Source organism: Lactuca serriola, chromosome 6 (assembly GCF_051521515.1).
Source record: "Lactuca serriola cultivar US96UC23 chromosome 6, Lser_US96UC23_V15, whole genome shotgun sequence".
Classification (NCBI taxonomy): Eukaryota; Viridiplantae; Streptophyta; class Magnoliopsida; order Asterales; family Asteraceae; genus Lactuca; species Lactuca serriola.
This window is the reverse complement of record NC_136413.1, coordinates 168676696-168699597: the sequence shown is the minus strand read 5'-3', so window position 1 is coordinate 168699597 and position 22902 is coordinate 168676696. Positions and strand designations below refer to the sequence as shown.

General features: G+C 34.6%; 1 long non-coding RNA gene across 1 annotated transcript; it reads right to left on the bottom strand.

The window, feature by feature from the left end:
* Positions 1–2214: 2214 nt before the first annotated feature.
* On the bottom strand, positions 2215–4121 carry LOC145059078 (uncharacterized). The gene is made up of 3 exons (XR_013686621.1): positions 3362–4121; positions 2401–2466; positions 2215–2273 (listed from the first exon to the last, which is right to left on the bottom strand). It is a non-coding gene; the product is annotated as an uncharacterized LOC145059078 (long non-coding RNA).
* Positions 4122–22902: the final 18781 nt, after the last annotated feature.

Genomic DNA, 22902 nt, shown 5'->3' with positions numbered 1-22902 from the left:
AAGAAATTTTTTTTATGGATTTCCAATGTTGCCATTGCCAATGTCCATGGAAGTTTGAGAGGTTGATCTACCAGTTAAATTTGCTTTACCAGTGTGCCAAATCATTTCCAATTCAGCAGCAATAAGCAAACATGTGAGACCAATGAGGCTCACATCGTGGTCTGTCATATAGTAATCTCTAATGAACTCACTATATGATTTAGGAAGTGATTGAAGAACCAAGTCAACAACCAACTTCCTTGAGACATTGACACCCAACATTCCCAACTTGTCAATATGTAACTTCATCTCCAAGACGTGAGCACGTATAGACTTTCCATATTCGTGTTTGCTAGCCAATAAGGCTTGAGTGACCTTGAACTTTTCAAGTCTTCGAACACGTGGGTCAGGGAGAGTAATTGAAGGAGGTGGAGGAAGTGAATAATGATTTCCATTTCCATGATCTAATCGTGGAACATCATCTTCATGTGGAAAGCTTTTCCCAAAGGATTCAGGAAGACCATAGTTGTTAGATTTTGACATCTACAAAATGAGAGAAATTTAAGTTAGTTGATTCAATCCTTAATATAACACCCAAATGAAATATTAAGGCTAGGACCCAACACAATATTCTACAACTTGGAAGAGGGATGTCGTAATCCAATTGCAGAGTATTTGAAGGTAGGTAGATGACGATTTACCAATTTCCACCATGAAAAACGAAAATGAAAATTAGGTTTTAAATGAATTTAAACTCCTAGATATTTTAAGATTCATTAATCTTTTCAATGACATGTTTAATCTCGATTATGCCCTTCAAGTTTGTGACTGGGATACCGAGGATCACAAACAAGGTGTGAATAACCATGCAAATTAGCTTGGTAGTCTCGAAGACGTATATCATCTTATCACCCAATCAATGTGTCGGTTAACCACACACGCTCCATTAATATATGATAATCTACGAGTTTCTCATTGTCATCCTTCATTGGTTTCATATTAGTGTGCTGGTTAACCACACACGCTCCACTAACGATCAACAAGGTGCAATGTGCAATTTCATGAATTAACACCAAATTCACATTTTTCCTAAAGTAACTAAGATTTGGGAATTTATAAGAGTGTTTAGTTACTTTTTACTTCATTATACTTATAATGGAAGGTTGTGTCCTATCATACCCGTTCGGCTAACGACCCTCCACTAGTCAAGGGTGTGGTGGGAAAGAGTGGATACCCAATGATGGTCATTTTACAGGCCGTTTCCTTAAATTTCCCTTATAGACCAACTTCGTGAATGAGGCCTACTAACGGTAAGATTTACATTTACTTATACATATATAATATTAAACTTTTAATTCTATATACTATAAGGGTGTATTTTATACTTTTAAAATACTAGGCGGTTTAATCTATTAATAAATTATACTTTTAATTTGATTAACCTTTAAACCATATTATTATGGATTTATTAATTTTCTAATTTAATTAAACTCTTAATTAATTTAATAAAATCCACAAGGGTGTAATTTGAACTATTCAAAATACTAGGGTTTTAGAATTTAATATTTCAATATTAATACCTTTTAATTAAATTTTAAATTCCAAAACTCGAGGACAAATTTTGAAACCTTTCAAAATATTAAGGTTTAACTATTTAAATTTCAAAAACTTTATCTTTTAAGTTCAAATTTAAACTATAAAACTTAAAGGGTGTAAATTGAAACTTTTCAAACTTACTAGGTTAAATATTTGAATCATAATAATCCTATATTATCCATATTAAACCAAATCCACCAATTTTGATAAGGATAAACATACCAATCATGAAAAAACAATTTTAGGCAAGAAAAACAAGTTTTGGTAATTATCTTCATCAAAAGCTGCTCAAAAAATCGAAAATCCCGGCAACGGCACCCTGGACTCGCCGAGTCCACTGTGGAACTCATTGAGTTCATGCAACTCGTCGAGTCTACTGATGGACTCGCCGAGTCGGCTTCGCAGACAACAAAAATTTGACTTTTTGATCCTTTGGTAGTTCACTTTTGTATCTATTCAACTAGAAAAACAAACTTGGCTCTGATACCACTGTTGTATTATGAGCATAACATCATTCCTATGGTGTACATGCAACCCTAATTGCTTTGATCTAAGTTTTTCTAATTTGAACATACAACATTGAATACCAAAGCATAACATCATTCATAGAGAAAAAAACTAATTATAGGGGAAAGAAACCTGTAACTGTAACCGTGGCTGGCTTGCCATTTAAAGAGACTTTAACTTGTTTTGTGCAACTGAAAGGAATTGAAACAAGGGGAAACAACTTATAGGCTTCATGAAATACGTTGATAAAGCAAAATTATTACTATCTTATCAGAGAATGGTATAATAACTAATAAGAGCATGGACCAAATGCTTTACCTCCAAAGTTGGAAGTGCAGGAAGTGATTTCAGTGAGGTGATTTGATTCCCAGCAAGGTAAAGTTGCTTAAAGAATTGAAAGAAAAAAAATTTGGTTAAAACAAGTTCATTATTAAGTTGGAGGCCCTGAAAAATAAAGTTACACAAGGGCAAATTCGTAAAAATTCCAACTTTCTCAATTAAGTAAAAAAGAAACAGTCATATTATTATTATTATTATTATTATTATTATTATTATTATTATTATTATTATTATTATTACTATTATTATTATTATTATTATTATTATTATTATTATTATTATTATTATTATTATTATTATTATTATTATTATTATTATTATTACCTTGTAGATCATTATTTAAACTATGCCCAATCAAAATTGTTCCCCTTGATAGCAACTTCTTCATGGAATCCTAATGAAAAACACATCATGTTCAAGGACAAATTTGTTTCCATTTTTAATACAAGTAACTCAGGCTCATCAATAGTGAAAGATTCTGTCAAAAAAACTTGTTTTCTACATTTTGTAGAAAACAGTCAAGGACAAAATACTAAACTACCAAACAGTCAATCCAATTCATTTCAGAACTTTGTTGGCTTATCTGTTCTTGATGGATATATAGCATGTGGATCTGAATCAAGTGCGGTATTATTATTTATTAATGCTCAAACCATTCCAATCTAATTACATTATGTCATAATTTTTTTGTTTAGGCTTATACTTATCATAAAAGTTTCCTAATGCCAATTACTACCTACAAATTTGGAATCACTAATTCCATTTCCAGTAAAACAAAGTCCTAACTTTCAAAAATTCACTCTCATCTTTTCTTTTCATCCATTTCCCTAAGTGTGACATCATTTTGTCAAATATATTTTTTCACCAATAACACTTAATTTGATATTTAAAATAAAAAAAACAAAGAAACAAAGAAACAAACATACAATGGTCTTAATACCTTTTTGAGGTCCAATTGCTTGTTGCATCTTGGTCGCGAAGAAGACTCTGAAACCACATTCTTCCCCACTCCTTGAAGCTCACCGGGTCCCACCTTCCCTATCAAATACATAATAATTTCTTTATCCTTAAGGCTATGTCTTGCATGAAAATATTAAATAGTTATTTTATCATGCCGTATTAAAAAAAGGTACATTTGTTCAGAAGAGAACAAATCCTTTGAGACATTACAATCGAGTGAACCAACATATTCCAAAACTCCCCTTGTTTCCCCAAGTCTTATTTCTTTTCCATTCTGTCATTTCTGTTACTTTGTAATTTCTATCAATATATAAAAATGTTTCTTTAGTTGCCATTTATACCCCTTCAAGAGAAGATGGAACCGAGGGATGTACAGTTTCTGCTTCAACTAAACCAATAACTGTAAGTGTACTTATTTAATCAAATATTTCAGAAATTCAACAAGTGGGAGTTTATTTAAACTGATGAAATTATAATTTTAGAAAATTCAAAATAAAAAATTATTTACTTGTTTGTGTTACACTGTTACCTAAAATCCATATATAGTAAGAGAACAAGAGAAGAGATTGGATTTTTGTTGGAATATGGATAGCACAGACAACCTCCCTCCAATTACCAATGACCACTGACCAGACCACCACTCCTGCCTTTCTTTTTATGATATTATTGGTACATAATATATGTCTTCTTTCATAAAATTAAATAAAATAAAAAAAGGATTCACATTTGAATAAGATTATTCACAGTAACTGACACCGAATTTGTTCGCTGCAAATCCTGCACAAACTTAAAACAATAAATTAATATAACATATGTTGTACAACTGATGTTCATGTCCATGTCCAATTCAAAAAAATTAAATAAAAAGGAATTGAGAGAGAGAGAGAGGTACCCATAATATTAATTCATCAGGGACATGGGGAAGGACTTTGATAACTTGAAGAAAAATGCGGGAAATGAATCAATGATAAGGTGATATATGGAAGATGGAAAGTAACAGTCTAACAGAACCTCTTTCAGGCCTTTGATATTCGATTGTTGCATAAATAGATCACCTCCTTCTTGTGATAAATCCATTATCCTTTCCCCTTTTGCTCGCTCTGAATAGATTTCAAACATTGACAGATAGAAAGTCCTGCAGCAATATAGATATGTAACATGATAAGTTTTTGAAATTATGATAGGAAGACAAAGAGAAAGCATATGTAATCCATAAAATAATCAATAAGAATTGAACATAATGACCTTGAACATTTATATTCATTGTTCTCCTTCTCTTAAAAGATCTGTCGAAGAGCAAGAGGAACCATACGGCCATACCAGGCTCTCTGGTAGTTCCGAACACAATGTGCGTTTTACCAGATCCACTTGGCCCCATTGCTGCTATCATGCCACTTTTCCCCTTCAGAAAGTCCTCCACTAGTGGATTCACCATTTTTATCCATGGCGATTATGTTTGACAAGCCAACATCCGGGACAGGTGGAGGTGGTGTGGTTCTGATGAAGGACCCACCCCCACCCCCAGTAGTGTGTCCTCCTCGGTGTCTTACGTTTCACCAACAGGTTCCAAGCAGCATCTTCAAGGGCAGTTTGGGCATACGTTTCACCAACAGCTGCCAGGTGTTTCATCATCATCTGGACTCTTCCTAAACCCATTGATCTCGATGGACCCTCCCCCCCATCATATCCCAACAAACCTGAATCCGCCTTTAACCTCCTATTCCCCTCCCCCCCAAAAAAACAAAAGGTTTAGTTAACACTCTTCCACTCCCACAGTGAACCTGCACACATCCATTCCCATGATTTAGTTAAAAAGCCAATGTGAATCAGCATAATAGAATGATAAAAATCAGAGTCTTGCCTACTGCCGACATATCTAAAAGCTTTGATATTTTGGAATTTGTGGTGTTGCCTGCTGAGTGGTGAACCCATATATCAACCAGTTGAAACCCATGAACCAAAATCTCCTAAAACCAAAAACATTATGAAAGCCTAAAATAAAAATAAAATTATATAAATACATAGGTCAACGTGTATGTGTGTGTACTTGAGAATTTGAGTTGGCATTATTTTTTTTTTCTATAATATCGTTGGTGGGACCCACTTTTAAGTGAGGTCCATGCAACTCACTTCCAGTATACTGGATCGGCCACTATAAGTATACTGGATCGGCCACTGTAAGTATGTTCAATTTTTTTCTATAATATCCCTCACCCTTCATGTCATATGATCCAACATCACCACAAGAATAAAAAGTTTCATACTCATCCCTGCATTATTTATAGTTTTTTAAACCACAAATTTTTTAATAAGATATTATTATTAATATTGGTAACAAATCATTTACCTGTGTACAGAGAAGAACAACACTTGGGAGTCCTTATAGAAGGTCTTTTGAGTACCATTTCCATGATGAACATCCCAATCAACAATTAGAATCATGTTAATACCTAATTCCTGCAACATACACAAGAAGAGTTAATTTAGATAATTCATAAGATTGTAGTCAATGGTTGATTTGACAAACTGTATGCATCATTGTATTGATCACTCTTACTTTTTGGTTAAGGAGAAAGCTTGTTGCAATTGCAATGTTGTTGAATAAACAGAATCCCATTGGTGGAGGCCTGGTAAATGTTTAGAAGTACAAAATTAACCACTTAGGACATAACAGATCACATTGGTGGTGTGTTGTTGTATATAAATACAAGGGTATACGGTTAAGTTGCTGTATATATATATATATATATATATATATATATATATATATATATATATATATATATATATATATGCCGAATTTCATATTAATAGATCATTGTTGTGAAGTGTTATTGCTTTTTTTGTTAATGAAAGCCAGTCTTTGCTATCCAAAATACCTTATTGATAAATTAAGAAGAAAAAATTATCCCCTAAAAAAAACTCTCGACCAAAATCTCAGAAGGGAAAGGGTCTATGTTATGCATAACATAGGCTGATAAGCACCAATGATGCTTAGGTCCATAGCATCCCATCTTTTCTCATGACTAAATTTGTGACAACATTTGTATTATCTATGATGAAACAAAGCCCTATTATAGTCCTTCCCCAACTTGTTTGATCAATTCTACTACACAAACTGTTTTTGTTGGGTTATATTCATGTTGGTATACACGGATCTACTAGAGGAAGGGCCTGAAAGTTCATGTTAAGCATATTATAACTTGGTGGGGAATGGCTTGAAGAATCCAATGAGTTATTAATAATCTTATTAGTTGTTAGACAAAAAAACTATTTATGATCCCTATTTCTGACAGGTCTTTAGGTTAAAAGAAGGTCCCTGACTAAATTAGTCAAGTATTTGTTTAAAGACTCAAATTTCTTGTAAGTCAAGATATGGTCAGGAGAAAGACACAACTAACCTACAGGTTCAAGACGAAGCAAGATGGGATTAGTCAATAATAGAAAGAAAAATAAAGATATAAGTGAAACATAAGGCGGTGATATGTGGCCGCAAGATGAAGCAAGATGTGGGCAGAAAGCACAACGGGGTTGGAAAAGAGAGAGTGACTGACCTTTAGGCAACTAAATGAGGTGGTTATGCAGTATAACTTAAAAGGATGGGCGGCTGGAGCAAACCCACCTAGAAGCGCTCATATTTCTTCAATTGAGCCTCAGATCTCCTGTTCGCTCAGAAGACCTGGTCATGGATTAACACACCAGGTCAAGAAATCTCGTTTGTTCGCTTTTCTTCTTCTTATTCTTCTTCTATCTTCAATTTTTCCTCTTCCGATCACTCTTGACAAATTCACAATTGTTTAGCTACAAACAAAAATCGCGTCTATGTTTGTTCAGAAAACATTAAGAAACAAACAAACAAAAAAAACCCTAGAGAAATGGAAATGAAAGGGGGGGGGGGGAATCGAATAACAGGATTAAAGAATTTGTTGAGACAAACGTGAAACAAGAAATGCGGGGAGCAGATAAACTTAAAGAAAAGGGGGTGAACGAATTAACTGGAGATCGATTAACTTCTAGAAAGAGATCATTAGCTAATAAAACCACCGAAGCCTTGTTATATGATAAACTTGGAATGATTGAAACAGAAGAGGGTAGTGATGCATAAAAGAAAATCCCCAAATTTAATAGTAAATATGCATCCAATCTGACGAATAAACAATTTGAGAGTAGAAATATATATTCGGTAAAATTCGATTACCTGTTGCCGACTAACTGATACATCATTGAAATCATCAGAAGCGTTATCCAAAAACTCATACCCAACATTGTAGTGAACTATCGATCTAAATCAAAATGGAGGAGAATGTTGCTTAATTTTTAACTGATAGCTATAAAGAAGAAGAAGACGAAGGCTAGGGCTTTTTCTTTCTAATTGGAAGAGGCGGGGGTTTAATTTTTGGGATTCAACGATTGAAATCCCGCCTTAAAAATGCGTGTTTCATTAAAATGTTATAAAGCGACACATTTAGACGATGCGCATTTTATGAAAGGCGCCCTCCGCATTTTTTTTCCTTTTCTGGAACTAATGTTAGGGCACACACAAATGCGTGTTCTCTATCCTTCAAATTTTGCAAAATTGACATTATTTCTTAGGGCACACACAAATGCGCGTCCTCTATCAACGAGTGTCATTGTTTGCGCGTCATTAAAGGGTTGTTTTCTAGTAGTGTTGGTATATATCATTACTAATTTGTACCAACCAAACTTATTGGTACCAAGTATACTTGCTACGGTACCGGTAACAATTTTTTGTTACCGATTATAGTTTGTACAGTACACAGTTTAGAGAAAAATGAATTGCTACTGTACCAATTCCACCCCTAATAAGTAATACTTGAAATATGAGCTAACTATAGATTATTAATATGGTTGTAGGCGTTCAAAGAGTTGGGAATCCATCTTAGCCACATCAATAGTTATTTTGTGTTATCATGTTCATGTGAGTTTTCTCACTATACTATATACTACAATATGTATCATTGTGTGTAGGATGTTCTTATGATGTAGTGATCTATGTATCCTTGCGGATAGGATGTTGTTATGTTGTAGTGATATGTATATCCTTGTCCATAAGATGTTTCTATCCCATGTTAGGAAAGTAGATTTGTTATGATTACCTATATGTGTCTGTTATTGTTTATGTGTATATGTCGACATGTTGTGGTTGGGTTGAGGCGGTCCTACTTTGTGCTGTAAGCCAAGATACCCGGGCGGTCCAGGTGTACAGTAGGCCTTGTGAGGCGGCCTAGTTAGTTGGACTGTAGCCCCAAGGGAGTGGTCCAACTATGCTATATGCCTTGAAGGGCGGTCCGAACATACTGTAGGCCTTACGAGGTGGTCCAGTCAGACTGAAGGCTCATATGTGAATGCATTGTATGTGTATGGTTGTGTGGATTAATTTGGGGAGCTCACTAAGCTTTGACTTACAGTTGTGGATTACATGTTTTCGGGTACTTATCGGATCACAAAGATGCACTACAAAAAAAGTCATTTGGTGGCACAAGTTTTTTATGACACTTAGTTTTTATGCCACTAACTTATGTTTTTAATGGCACTTCACATATGCCATAAAAGAAAAATTAATATTAGTGGCATTTTATTTTTTATGCCAGTATATATATATATATATATATATATATATATATATATATATATATATATAATTACTGATTTGACGAATGAATAATAGCATTTCATTCACATTCTGCCACCTACTTCCTCAGCCCCTCCTCTTATGCCACCTCCTTCTACCTAAGTCATCTTCTTCGCAACACCTTTCCTACTCCCTTTCATTTCCTCTACATCGGTCTAATATCTCACTACCATACCTTCCCTCTTGTCCCCCTTTTCTTAGAAATCATTTCCTCTTGCTTTATAGACTTTCTCCCACCGAATCTGCTTAATTAATATTCATTTGTTTCAACATACACTTTCGAGTTATAGACTTCTCTCTGTCTTTATCTTAAGGAAACTTATCGATCACCACCATTTCACATCCTTATATGCCACCTACCGCCTTCTCCACCATATACAATGACCTCACCACCTTCTCCACCTTCATCATTAACCCTAACCGTCACAGATTTTCCCCAATTTATACAAACGGTGCTCAATCAATTGAATTGAAAAGAATAAACACAAACTTCACACTTGCTCCTTGGTCGTTCTTCCTTCAACTTCCTATATTTCATCAAGTTCTTTCTTCCACATACAATGTACGCATATATATATATATATATATATATATATATATATATATATATGTGTGTGTGTGTGTGTGTGTGTATGTCTATGGCTCTACATGTGTTTACATCTATATACTTATACAGGAGGATCTATCCTCGTTAATTTTTTTATAATAAGCAAGCTTATTTTTGAGTTTGTCTATGTTAATCGTATAATTGGTGCTAAGAAACAACATTTTGTAGACTCAATTCATCAAAAACAAAACACTAATTTACGATATGGAAAAACCTAGGCATTAGGAGATGCTTCTAATAATTTTTTCATGTTGATGTAAATAGTTTTGTCTCTTTTTAGGTGAAATGGCAGCGAATGTAGGCGAGTTTACAAGACAACTTGATTAAACACCTACATAGGTAATTGGTAAGGTTTGTGCATTCATCATCATCATATACATAACTTTTGAATTTTTTTTCCCAAACTTAGAAAGCTAATTCTACTTATTTTCCTCAATTTTGACTTTTTTTTCCTGTACATTATGTTTTGTAAAAACATCATACATTATGTCTATCTTTTAGATGCATATAGGTTGTTCGATAAGTTTTTTCATCAAAATGGTTTCAATAAATGATTATTCCTCTTTATCTCTTGGATTCTATATGCAATTAGATCATAAATATACAAAGTTCTATGCGTATTTTCCCCATGTAAATTCTAGTTTCTTTATCTTGCAGGTTTATGGGCACACAGTTTGACTGTTCATGATTACCAATGTTAGTTTTTGTACCTTAATAACCAAAAGATTTTCATGTCCTGTAGCTGATATTATTTATTGAAATTCCTGCATAGTATTACTAAATTTTCTATGTTTTATTCTTTTCAAAATATGAAACATCTGATGTTTTTTTTTTCACATTTCCACAGGGACAATGAAGGTTCTCGACTCACAGAAAGTGGTTTTCAGGTTCTGGTATTAAAAATATATACTTGTCTTTCTTATATTCCATATTTTATTAATTATTGTTGTATGTTTGCTTGCATTACAATTAATGGATACCAATGCACAACTATGGTATATTATTGGCGAGTATATAAGTAATTATGAGGTATTCATATTTTTACATCCATAATTTTAACAATAGTTTTTCTATGTTCTCTAAATACTGTTACTTTATATTTTGAGTTATTTTTGAACTTTTGATGAACAAGACAGAGGAGTGGATTCTACAGATGTTATCTCATATCTATTAGAGTTTAGCTTTCATGTTAATGGTGAGGTATCTGATTTTCCTTATATATTCTATTTTCTAAGAAAAAGTGTGATCTTTATATGTTATTAAGTTTACTTCTGCAAATGGGAGTCCTATATACAAAGGCCTAGGAGTATCGATACCCAAAGGGGACTTTTGGTTTAGTCAAAATTGTAATTTAATTGCATTATATTCTCGTGTTCGCTCGGAGTATGAAATTGAATACAATTGGAATTCACAAATTCAAGGTATTTATTAACTCTAACTTTTCAACCTCCAACTTGATCTATCCATATTGCTTATGCTTTTCATCAACATAATTGCTACCTTTTATATGGCTAGTTCTCCCCTTTTGACCATGGATTAAGCAAACTATCATTTCTATCAAAGGTTAGAATAGTAATTTTTAACTTAAACTATTAATTAATTGCACTTGATAACTGATATAATACTTCTTTATTTTTAGATGAGATTTTTTTTCTAACATTTATTAAAATGTTTTTATTAGGATATTGAAAATATTCAAGCTCAACAATGAGGATATACTAGCTCACATATTTATCTTGAGCTTCTTGTTGATATGTCATGACAGACAACAAGTGAAGAAGATAAATTGGACTTGAAAGCTTCAACAATATATATGCTTGATAATGACCACTAGCTATGACTTAGTTAAAGGCAAACAAAGGATTATTTAATATATTCATAAGGTTGGAAAAATATTTAATTTCTCTTGTTGTAGGTAGTGTTTGTTTGTTAATAATTCAATCATAGAAGGAATGAAATTGTCCATTCCATTTGAATGGAAAAAAATGTAATTTGTTTCGTCTGATAGATGAAATTTTTATTATTTACTACGTGCTGCATTTTAATTAATTATTGTGTTTTATATTATAAATAAATATTATGTAGATATAACTAGTCTAAATTGTAGAACTTTATAAGTATTTACCAGCACGAGATGTGCTATATAATATATATATTTTTTGTATTGTGACGAATAAAAAGTGTCACTAAAATCAAAAAATTCGTAACTAAAAATAACATTAACTGTTAAATCAAGTGTGCATTTAACGACGCAAAATATGAAAAAATTTATTCTACCGTGACACATAAAGAAGTGACACGAAAAGCCTAAAAAACTGCAGCGACAAAAACAAAAAGTGCCACTATAGGGTTTTAGTGGGAACGTTTCTAGTGAAATTTATTATGTTTGCCGCCCATTCTTTCAGAAGCCTTTAGTGACATTATTTTTGGGTTTTAGTGGCATTTTTTGCGTGCCACTAAATGACATATTTTTTGTAGTGATGAAATTGTACACACACATCAACATTTTTTATGATTTGAGATTCCGTGTTTTTTTTCCTTATAACTTTGATTTTAAATTACAATTTATGAACAAATAGTTTTACATCGATAATATCTTTATAAAATGAGTGTTTATTCTATTTTGAAAATGAAAACTTTATTTGAAGATATGTTTCCATAAAACCATTGATTCTCATTATACATATATATATATATATATATATATATATATATATATATATATATATATAGAGAGAGAGAGAGAGAGAGAGAGAGATAGGTTCATATGTTCTAACTATTTATTGTATGGATGTAGGAATAAATATGAATCAATCATTTAAAAAACATGGATAAGGGTAAAATTGTAAGATGAACTATTGCATAATTTTGGTAATTAAATTATTTGATCATTAATGCTTTAATTCAGGCAAACATAACAAAATATAACCTGCCTTTATATGAAATTTAAAAACCCTAAATCTTTTGATAATCCTTTTCCCAATTGTTTAGGATGGTCGCGTCGTAGAAGATAACATGTTGGAGGGCCATTTCATCGGCGATGGCATCGCAACCTAGGTGGGAAACCTCCATCCCTTTCTCTTCTGTGCGATTCAGTGATAGAAATACACCGGGTTCTTCAACGGCGATGGTGGAACTTGTGGTGGCGGTTGAGGAGTTGAAAGTCCAGTCTTATTAACTTGTCTAGTTCCAGTAGAAATCGGCTTATGGACAATAAGTTTCTTCCCTATTCTCTTCTCGATCTTTGTAAAATCTTACGTGTAAAGTCGATTTATGAAATCTTCAATAAATACTAATGGATTCCTATAATTCAGAAATCGACGACACATGTTAATTGATTCCGACATTTCTTTTTCTTCTTCTTCTTCTTCTTCTTGTTTCTTTTTCTTCTTGTTACACCCATAAAATTCAAGCCAATTTAAAACTTTTTAAAACATTTAAAACCATTAAGTTATTACAATTTGTTTTCAAAATAGTTTAAACATCAGAGTATCCCCAAAATCAATTCATGAAAAATATAAGGAAGTGTACGATCACCCCTTCGCCTTCCTGTGATCATCAGAAGTACCTGAAACATAATCAACAATTGTAAGTCGGAAGCTTAGTGAGTTCCCCCAAAATACCAACGCCATCCAATCATAATCATATCATATAAACAAACAAATACAACATGCATAATGACCCATCAGTCTGACTGGACCGCCTCACAGGCCATCGGTCTATCTAGACCGCTCTCCGAGCCATCGACACGCTTGGATCGCTTCTCAAAGCCTTCAACCTATCTGGACCGCTCGCCTGGCCTTCGGCCTGCCTAGTATGCCCTAACCGGGTCTGCAGTCTATCCGGTCCGCCCTAGGTATCTTGGCCTATAGCACAAAGCAGGACCTGCCTCAACCCAATCCCCCAAACCAACAAACATGTGCAAATACATATCATACACTAGCTAGCTAGTACAGATAGTCATAAAAATCTAACAGATCACTAATCATGGCAACCATCCTATAACTAGGATACCGATATAACCAATCACTAACATAACAACCATCCTATAACCAAGATACTGATCTAACCGATCTCTAACATAGCAACCATCCTATAACCAAGATACAAATCATAAAGCATAACATGCAATAAACCCGGATACAAATCCGAAAAGGGTTGGCATTGGTGCCTTAGACTCTGTTGATATAGTGAGGAGAACTCACTTCACAAGTAGCTCGAAGTGATAAAGTTAAACTCCACCACATGCGACTCCAAGTCCAACACCTACATCCACCAATGGTTCACTTCCATAAGTTCCCAAATTACCAAAATACCCCAAAAAGTCAAATTGGTCAGCCCTTGGTCAAAGTCAATGCTAACGATCAAAGTCAACGAACCATGTTGACCCGACTCGTCGAGTGCACCTAGCAACTCGTCGAGTTCCTTAAGAACTCAGAAATCACCAAAACCCTAATTGACTCTCCATGTTTCCAACCAAATCGTCAAGTCCTTGCGTGTCCAGATGTTGGGGAAAACCCTAACTGACTCGTCGAGTCCTCTTACTGATTTGCCGAGTTCATGCAAAATCAAATACGGGAAATCTTCATCGGACTCGCCGAGTTGGCTATGCGACTCGTCGAGTTCATGCAGTCCATTTCTTATCTAGACGTTTTTAAGCCACCCTAAAGCTCCATATTTTAGATCCAGCTTCCTAAGGCACAAATTCCACGTAAAGTTTACGTGCATGCAAGGTCTTAAAGGCTTAGAACACTAAAATCAAGTCTAGAATGAGGTTTAGGGCATGGTGAGGGGTTCACATGAGACAAAGTTGATAGTTTTATAAGTTTGAGACTTGGAGGAGTCCAGATCTGAAGTTTCAACTTCAGATCATGGCTAATACCGGAAATGACTCCTAAATATACTAAATATGGTCCTAAACCTAAGCATGAAGAGATCTAGCTAAAGATAAGCCAAGGTAACGACTTGTTACCTTCAAAATGATACCAAGATGAAGTAGAGTCAGATCCACAAGCTGCTCTTTGATCCAAGCTCCTTATACTTCAAGCCTTCTTCACCAAATGCACCAAAAGCATTCTTTAATCCTCACAAACACTCAAGAACGAGGTCAATAGCGATTAAGGTTTCTTCTGGCCGTCAAGAGGTGATAAGGGACTAGAGGTAAGGAATTAAGGTCCTTTAAATAGGGTGAAAACCCTAAAAATCAGGGTTTCATCTCTCAGCTCCTACTAGTCAAGTCCGGGTCCTCCGACTCGTCGAGTAGATCCAATAATCCATGCGGGCTAACCCGCCTCTACACGACGAGTTGGGGCAAACAACTCATCAATTAGGTCCATAAACATGTACATAATGCTTTAAAACTCATACTTGGTGTCACACCCCAAAACTGGAACGGCGGAAACGTTCTGGGGTGGATGACGTCATGTCAAGTATCACAACATATGCAGTATAGTAATCAAAGTACAACAACCATTGCATTAATAGTAATAGTTTTACATAAGTTACATTCTATAGAGACATCAAAGTAATACAGAAACTAGTATAGATGCAGCTCGGTTCTAGGCTGGCTTAACGAAAGCTCCCGGGTGTACATGTCTATTGCTGACCTGAGAATACAAGTTATTTTGAAAGCGAATATCAGCATTTTTATAAATGCTGGTGAGTTCATAAGTATTTTAGTGTCATTTGTGTAAGTAAGTATTTTATTCAAAATAACTTTATGAAAAGTAGTAGTTTAGAACCTACGGTGTATTAGTGCCTTTTTCCAGAAAATCCTATATTTTCTAATTAAAAGCAGTCTTCTACCAAGACTCGACAGTGTTATGTTTTAAAGAGAAACTTTCCCTGAAATACTATCATTACCAAAATACGGTATTTGACTTTAAAGAAAGTAGGAGAATATCACTAGTAAAAATATTAGGGAAAATAACATATGCCTCAGCAGGAAATACTGTTGACTAAGGCAAAGGAAATCATAGACTCCAGGAGAGTACGAAATCAAATGAATTATCGAATGAACGATACGGCTAGCAAGGTCTAAAACAAAGAAACACAGACCCCAAACAGTATCAAATGAAAGATACAACTAGCAAGGTCTAAAACAAAGGGAAAATCCTAAGTGGGTTGTTTCAAGAATATAGAGTTAGATTCTCATTACCTTAAGGCCATGAATTATAAGGTAAACATGGAGATACTCGTAACCATACTGATTGACACTAGAGTACTTGACGCCATGCAAGCATCGAAATAAATATGAAATTTGTCACCCCTTGGCTTGGTAGGCCGTGGACTGTAGCTAGCAGTCAGGGTGCGGGAGTGTCAGTCCCGTATAGATCTATACACACAATGCCCGCTCTCCCTACAGGAGACTTTGGTTACCAACATGACAACAGGGAAATCCGTGTCCTAAAGATGCATCTCGTATAGTGTGTTCTGATGTTGGTACTGGACTAATGATAGAGACTCACAATGAACTGACTCCTTTGGAATTCTTGTACTGGAAAGAGTAAATAGAGCTTCCTAACTATTCCTATAATAGTTACTAGTGTCTCTGATCTATGAATGATGAATGGAAGGATGCCCTTGCTACCCAAGGGAAATGAACTGGCCGATGTAAACCTTTATGTCTATACGTGTATACATGATATATAACTAATGTATAAATGACCTTCGGACGGATATCCGATACCCACCAGACCACATCCCAACGAGGAAAAGGAAATAGGGCGAACTAGCCTTCCTAAGTCTTTTAAACATTATTTATATAACTATACAAGTACAGACATGCATTTAACGAAGCAGAAGTATAGAAGTATAGAAGAAAACTTTGGTAAAACTTTTGGAAAACCTTTAAAAATAAGAATTCACGACTTGATATAGTTATGTAAAACAAGCTTTGAAAAACCGTTCATAAACACGTTTTGATTATAATTTGATAACACAATTTAAGTAAAGAAAACCTTTGTTAAAACACTGTTGTAACTGGTTTAGAAGTAAAACATACAACATAAGAGATAATTTGAGAAAATATTTAAACAAGTAAAGACGTTTTGGAAAACCATCTATAGTATTATACTTTGTAAAACAACTGAAAGTGTGATAAATCCTTGTGCATGCGGGTTATTAATCACATATGATTGATATGATAACTAGCATGTTTTAACTTGTATCCCCCCATAAAAGCATGTAAAAACATTTAAAAGGTTAATTCAGGGGTATGAACTCACCTGTTGTAAGCGGATCGGATGGAGGTACCGGTTGGGTGCTCGGTGTCAAGTGAAGACTTGAACACACTTAGTGACCTATTAACATATGATGACATATGTTTACATACAATTAGCAATTATAATACTAATTAAACACATATACGCATCCTAATGAGCGGAAAACACTTTGGTCAAGTGCTAGGAGGCTATTGGGTTGCAAATAAGGGGGTGTATGGCCTAGTTAGGGAGTTTACTCTTCAAGAGTAAACTCTTTATAGAGTTTACGGCCCTAAGACCATATCCCCATGAGTTTACGGCCGTAAACTCATGGGTGGTGTTCTCTTGGATGCTAAAAGGTCTTATATCACTTGTGGAATTATGCTAGGCTCAAATCTAGGGCTTATGAAGGGTTTAAGGTCTCACATGGACCATTTTTGGGAGTTTACGGCAGTAAACATGGAGTTTACGGCCGTAAACTCCTACTAGCCCCTTCCTTTTGTGTTTTGAGGTCTTAAATGGTAGAGAATAAAGTTCTATGCATTTTTCCAAGTCAAATGAAGAAGTTAGGGCATCATTTGGCCTCCTTTTGGGAGTTTACGGCCCATGGACCAATCCTAGGGGGGGTTTACGGCCGTAAACTCCTAAATCCTTGGTTTAATTGATGTTTAATGCCTTTACTTCAATGGGGGTTGGTTCTAGACATTTTCCCAAGCCATAGGAGGTGTTTGAGGGCAATTTTAACACCTTAAAGGGTGTTCACGGACTATGAAGAGGGGTTTACAGTCCAAGAGTGTTCTTGGGCCGTAAACTCATGTTTACTCTCCAAAATTCAAGGTTTTAGTGTTCTAAGCTTGAAGGTGTAAGTCCACAAGTCATATCTAAGCCCTAGGAGTGATTTGGAAGGGTTTTGGGGCTTCAAAACCCCACTTATGGGTGTTTATGGTCCAAGAGTGTTCTTGGGCCATAAACACATGATTTGGCCCCTATTTGATGTCTTAAACATGAATTTTCATGTTAATTAAGCTACACAACAAGTTAGGATAAATTACTTACTAGTTTGGGGCTCGGAATGGGCGTTTTTGGATCGAAAAAAAGTTGTAGAGAGAGAGTGTAGAGAGAGAGAGTGGAAAGTCTCAAATGGACTCCACTCACCCTTATATAGGGGTTTGAGTTGGGGCTCAGTGGAAATCTACCTGATACTGACGTTAAACGGGGCTTTTTGGTTGCACCCGATTAAATGGTCGTATTTTGACTTGGTTGAAACTAAAACTTTTCAAGGGATTAATGAGGGTATTTCTAATTTGTTTCAAACCTTACCAAGTCATTATAAAAATCCCAAATTAATTAACCAATCCAAAAGGTTAACGAACAGTTTAATAAAGCGAGGCTTATTAACGGAAGGAGGGGTTAAAAATGACGGAATAAATTTCGGGTTGTCACATCATCCCCCCCGTTAGAGGGAATTTCGTCCCGAAATTTGGGTTTAGGCAAGGAAGTAGACATAAACAGCCGGGTAGAGGTATGAGGGTACTTCCTATTTGGTTGGTCCTCGCACTCCCAAGTGAACTCTGGCCTTTGCTTGGCGTTCTAACAAACCTTCACTTACGGGATGCGGATTCCGTTTCGTGCAGTTAGCGATTCCTATTGGTTCGTCTACGAAGTTAGGGTTCCCAATGGTTTCTATCAAGATGAGTGGGATACAAAGAGTGACGTCGGGCAAACACTCATCAAGTCTAAGAAGTGGATTGATTTGGGGTGAAACTTGTGGAATTTCCGAAAGTAGTAGTGGTCTGACGAGGGTTGGACCAATCTTTGTAAAGAATCTCGGATGGTCCTAAGCCCTCGGAAGGGTAGAGCTTTTCAGTACTTAGAACATAGTGTACTTCTATGGTGAGATCATCACTGGTGTGATCGCCATTCCGAAGTTCCAAACATTCTCTCTCATACTGGAAGTGTAGTCCTTAAGGTTGGTTCTTAGAAGGCTCAGGTTATCCTTGGATTTGTGTTTCCTGTCAATTGGCTTTTAGAGGTTTTCTGGATCATCGGATGGCTTGCATGTCTACGGGTATCTGTTTGCTGCAGGGCGGCTATCTCAATCTTGTGCACAATGAACCTGCACTTCTGATTCTTGAGATGTTTCTAATGGAAACTCTCAGGGCCAGGGAGATAGGGTTTCACCACACGAGTGCTTAGAAAGTTTTTAAACTTTACATTATCGTCTAGTTAGCGTCTTCACAAAATGATCCTTAACGGGAAAGGATCATGCTTTTACTTGCCTTGTTGTTTCATGAACAACAGGCTCTGCTCAGGGCTAACTCAATCCTTAGAGATTTTCCGAAGTGTTGGACTATTCTGGGGAGGTGGTTCTACTATTTCTACGCGAGATAGTATTCACGGAACACCTATTAGTCCAGTGAATCTCTAAGACATGCCCTATTCTCTAAGGCGTTGGTTTATTTCAGTTGCAGAAAGCGCGTGCTCTTTTATAACACATCGACTAACACCTAGACTGGTGTCAAGTCTATAATCTCTTCGGGATCTGGGTTATAAGGCTTAACGCAACCTACTTTCGCACTTAAATCAAGTATTCTTGGCTGCGGAGGTTATCCTGTGGTTCTAAGCATTCTAGTGTTCACTTCGGAGAATGTAGTCTATCGTCTACAAGGCGGCGATGACTTCTTCCACGAGAGGAGGCAGAGTGTCCTGGGCACCTCTCGTCGGTAACGGGGGAGGACGAACTACCTGAGTAGTGCGAGCATCTTCTGCAACTACTCTTTCGTTGGTACTGAGTTTCCTCGATCTAGGTCAAATCTAGTGAGTATAGGGTTTCGTCACTCGGAACTTCTAATCTCCTCATCCACTCTTCTCAGAGTTTAACTTATCGTAGCTTCCGGATTTTCGGGATATCCGCTGAGCTGCTTAATTCGGGGGATTAAGCGTGAATGGATGGTCGTAGTCAATGTCCTTGACTCTTACGACTCAGATTTCCTTACCAACTGAGGGTGTTAGCTACTATGTTGGCTTAACCGGGATGACAACAAATTTCGGATTTGTGGTCATTATAGTAGCTCAACCCGCAGTGGTTCTCTTGACTATAGTTCCTATTCTATGGAATAGGATGAAGGGTTTTACTACGAGGTTCGTGGTAGAGCTCATACTTGGCTTAACCACTAATACTTGGTGTATGCAAGCCGTATATAATTGAGGTCGGCAGGATGTTCAGTTGTGCGACTCCACCCCAGACCCACAACCCAACGAGGAACAGGGAGTAGGGAGGAAGCACACATCTTAAATCTTTTTGATTCTTCTTCTTCTTCTTTTTCATCTTTTATAGTTTTGTCAGTTTTAGTAAGTTGTCTTTGTTTGGTTCAAATATCTATAATCAAATCTTATAAAATCATAAAATGTGGATTTAAAAGAGTGACCCACCATCACCATTTTTTGTTCAAATCTGCTATCTGCATATAAAGCATCATTTTCATCCAAAGAAAAGTCGATATCTGCAATAATAGGTTGAAGTTGTGTTGGATGCTTTTTGGATATTAATCTGAGATGATTTTCACATTTGATCTTAACGGTACACTAGATAGCGTTTTTCTTTTGGGGCTTAATTTTTAAACTATATAGATGCTATTGCCTTTATGATGTTGCAAATTTATAGTCTGTGCTACTTCTTTTTTGACATCTGGAACATTTCCTAGGTCAAAAAGACAAAATAATAATAATAATAATAATAATAATAATAATAATAATAATAATAATAATAAATAGAGATATTCATATATCAATACATTAACACACAGAAACTCAGATTTTAAGCTCAATTTTCCTCTCACATGGCCTCTATTATCATCATATTGTTGATCTAATTGTGCTGCTGATACCTTAAAACTTTTAATATTGTTAGGGTCTAAGTTTATACGTGGAATGTTGGATAGGAACCTTCACCAGAATTGCAGCGAGCATAAATAAACAAATAGTTAAATGTTATCAAAATGTAAAGAACCCTTTTTGTCTAATTGTGGATAATAACTCCAAGACGAAGTTATGATTGTATTCCTTTTTGCAGGTAAATATAGGTGTGGAGGTTGAGAGTTTAATCATATAATCTTGTATTTCTTTATACAGGTTTGCACCATGATTTGAGGTTTTGAAGCTTACTATTATCATTGATTTTTTTTATCTATTAATTTTTTTTTCCAAGAAGTATAATTCATGTGTTTCTTTGAACAATCATGACTAATTTTCTAAAATATTTTCTCAATTTATTATTGTTGATTACGATTGATTTAATTGGTTTTAGGTGTACGAAGAAGTGTACGATAAGTGTTTGTGGAAATGCCTGAAAAAGAGTCTGACCATGTGGCATGCATTATATTAGAATTACTAAAGTTTTTTTTTATTCAGGTAGCATAATTTTCGACATGCCTAACTAAAAGAACGGTCATGAAATAAATTTATGTTACTTCATCTCACGAAAATTATGTAATTGGGGTGTTGATTTGTAACTTACAGGTAAACCATTGAGGAAGCTAATGAAAATAAAATATATGCAATATTCTTTCAGAATCAAAATTTTAGCATATTCTTTTAGAATGAGGAAGATCAAGAATTAATTTCAAGAAGATTTGGAATCAATTCGATTATTTAAACCATTGAAGAAGATCAAGTATATTTGTTCAAGAATTATATATTTAAGAATGATATTGTTTATGAATTTTATGTATTTTGATGACATTATGTTAAAATATGTATAATTATATTAAAATGTATCATACTATTAGTCTATAAGAATATTTATGAATTTATATTTAAGTTTGGCGGTATATGAATATGTAAGAATGCTCTTATTATTCAATGCAGGTTCGATAATTTTGTTATTCTTCAACAATATTCTAATAGAATAACATTCTGACAAAACAATCTCATAGAATATCATTATAACAAAATAAAATTATGACAGAATTATAATTTAATTAATTAAAAAAATTAGAATTCAAAATTAAGATAATAAAAAATCCCTTAAATTCCGAAAATCCCATTTTTAAATTTGTGTTTCATAGTTTAAAAGTAATGGAAATATGCAATTATACCCTTCTTTTATATAAATGGTATTATTCTATTTATTTTTAATTTAATAATATTGATAAATGATTTTCTTAAAATAACTAAAATGATTGGTCCAAAATCATTCTTACATCCACACAATAATTAGTTAGAATACAATAACCTAAGCATATATATATATATATATATATATATATATATATATATATGTATGTATGTATGTGTGTGTGTGTATGTATGTATACAAGTTTTTTTTATTTGTTTTTTGATGCTGACAACCCTAGATATGACAAATGGTATTAGGAAATTGAAGGAGGCCAATATTACATAGTTAGCTCCTTCAAAAAAGCAATTGATAGTTGTTGGTTTCCTATTTGGAGGTTGCTCATACGCGCATGATCTAGACCAAGGTGATTCCTTCTAAATCAACATTTCATGTGAGCGTGTCTTTGACTTTTGGTAAGCTGCCACAAGGGTGAACCTCAGGGGTGCCTCGTTGATTTTGAGGGACCTCGTGCGAAAAATAAAATGGGCCCTAAACATATTTTATATATAAGCATGACTCATTAATACTATGATAACCCGATAATTGTTAGAAAAACAATTAAAAAGAACGATAATATAAAATATAATTTTACATAGTTACATGAATCGCGATGCTCTCATAGCATTCTTAGAAGCAAAGTTGTTCATTAATTCTTCATAATCAATACTCCCCAATATATTGTTCTTAATACCTATCATTTCCAAGGCGTTAAGTCTTTTTTGTGACATTGTGGAGTGTACATAGGATTTTAACAACTTTAATTTTGAGAAACTTGTTTTTGGGACATAACATTTACTAGAATATTCAACATGGTTATATATGCATTAATTGCATTAGGAAATCAACTGACTTTTTCATATATATATTAAAACATCGGTGGGTTAGTAGTTTCACTCGATAATAACTCATCAACCAGCTTTAACTCAAGATAAAGTTCATTGAT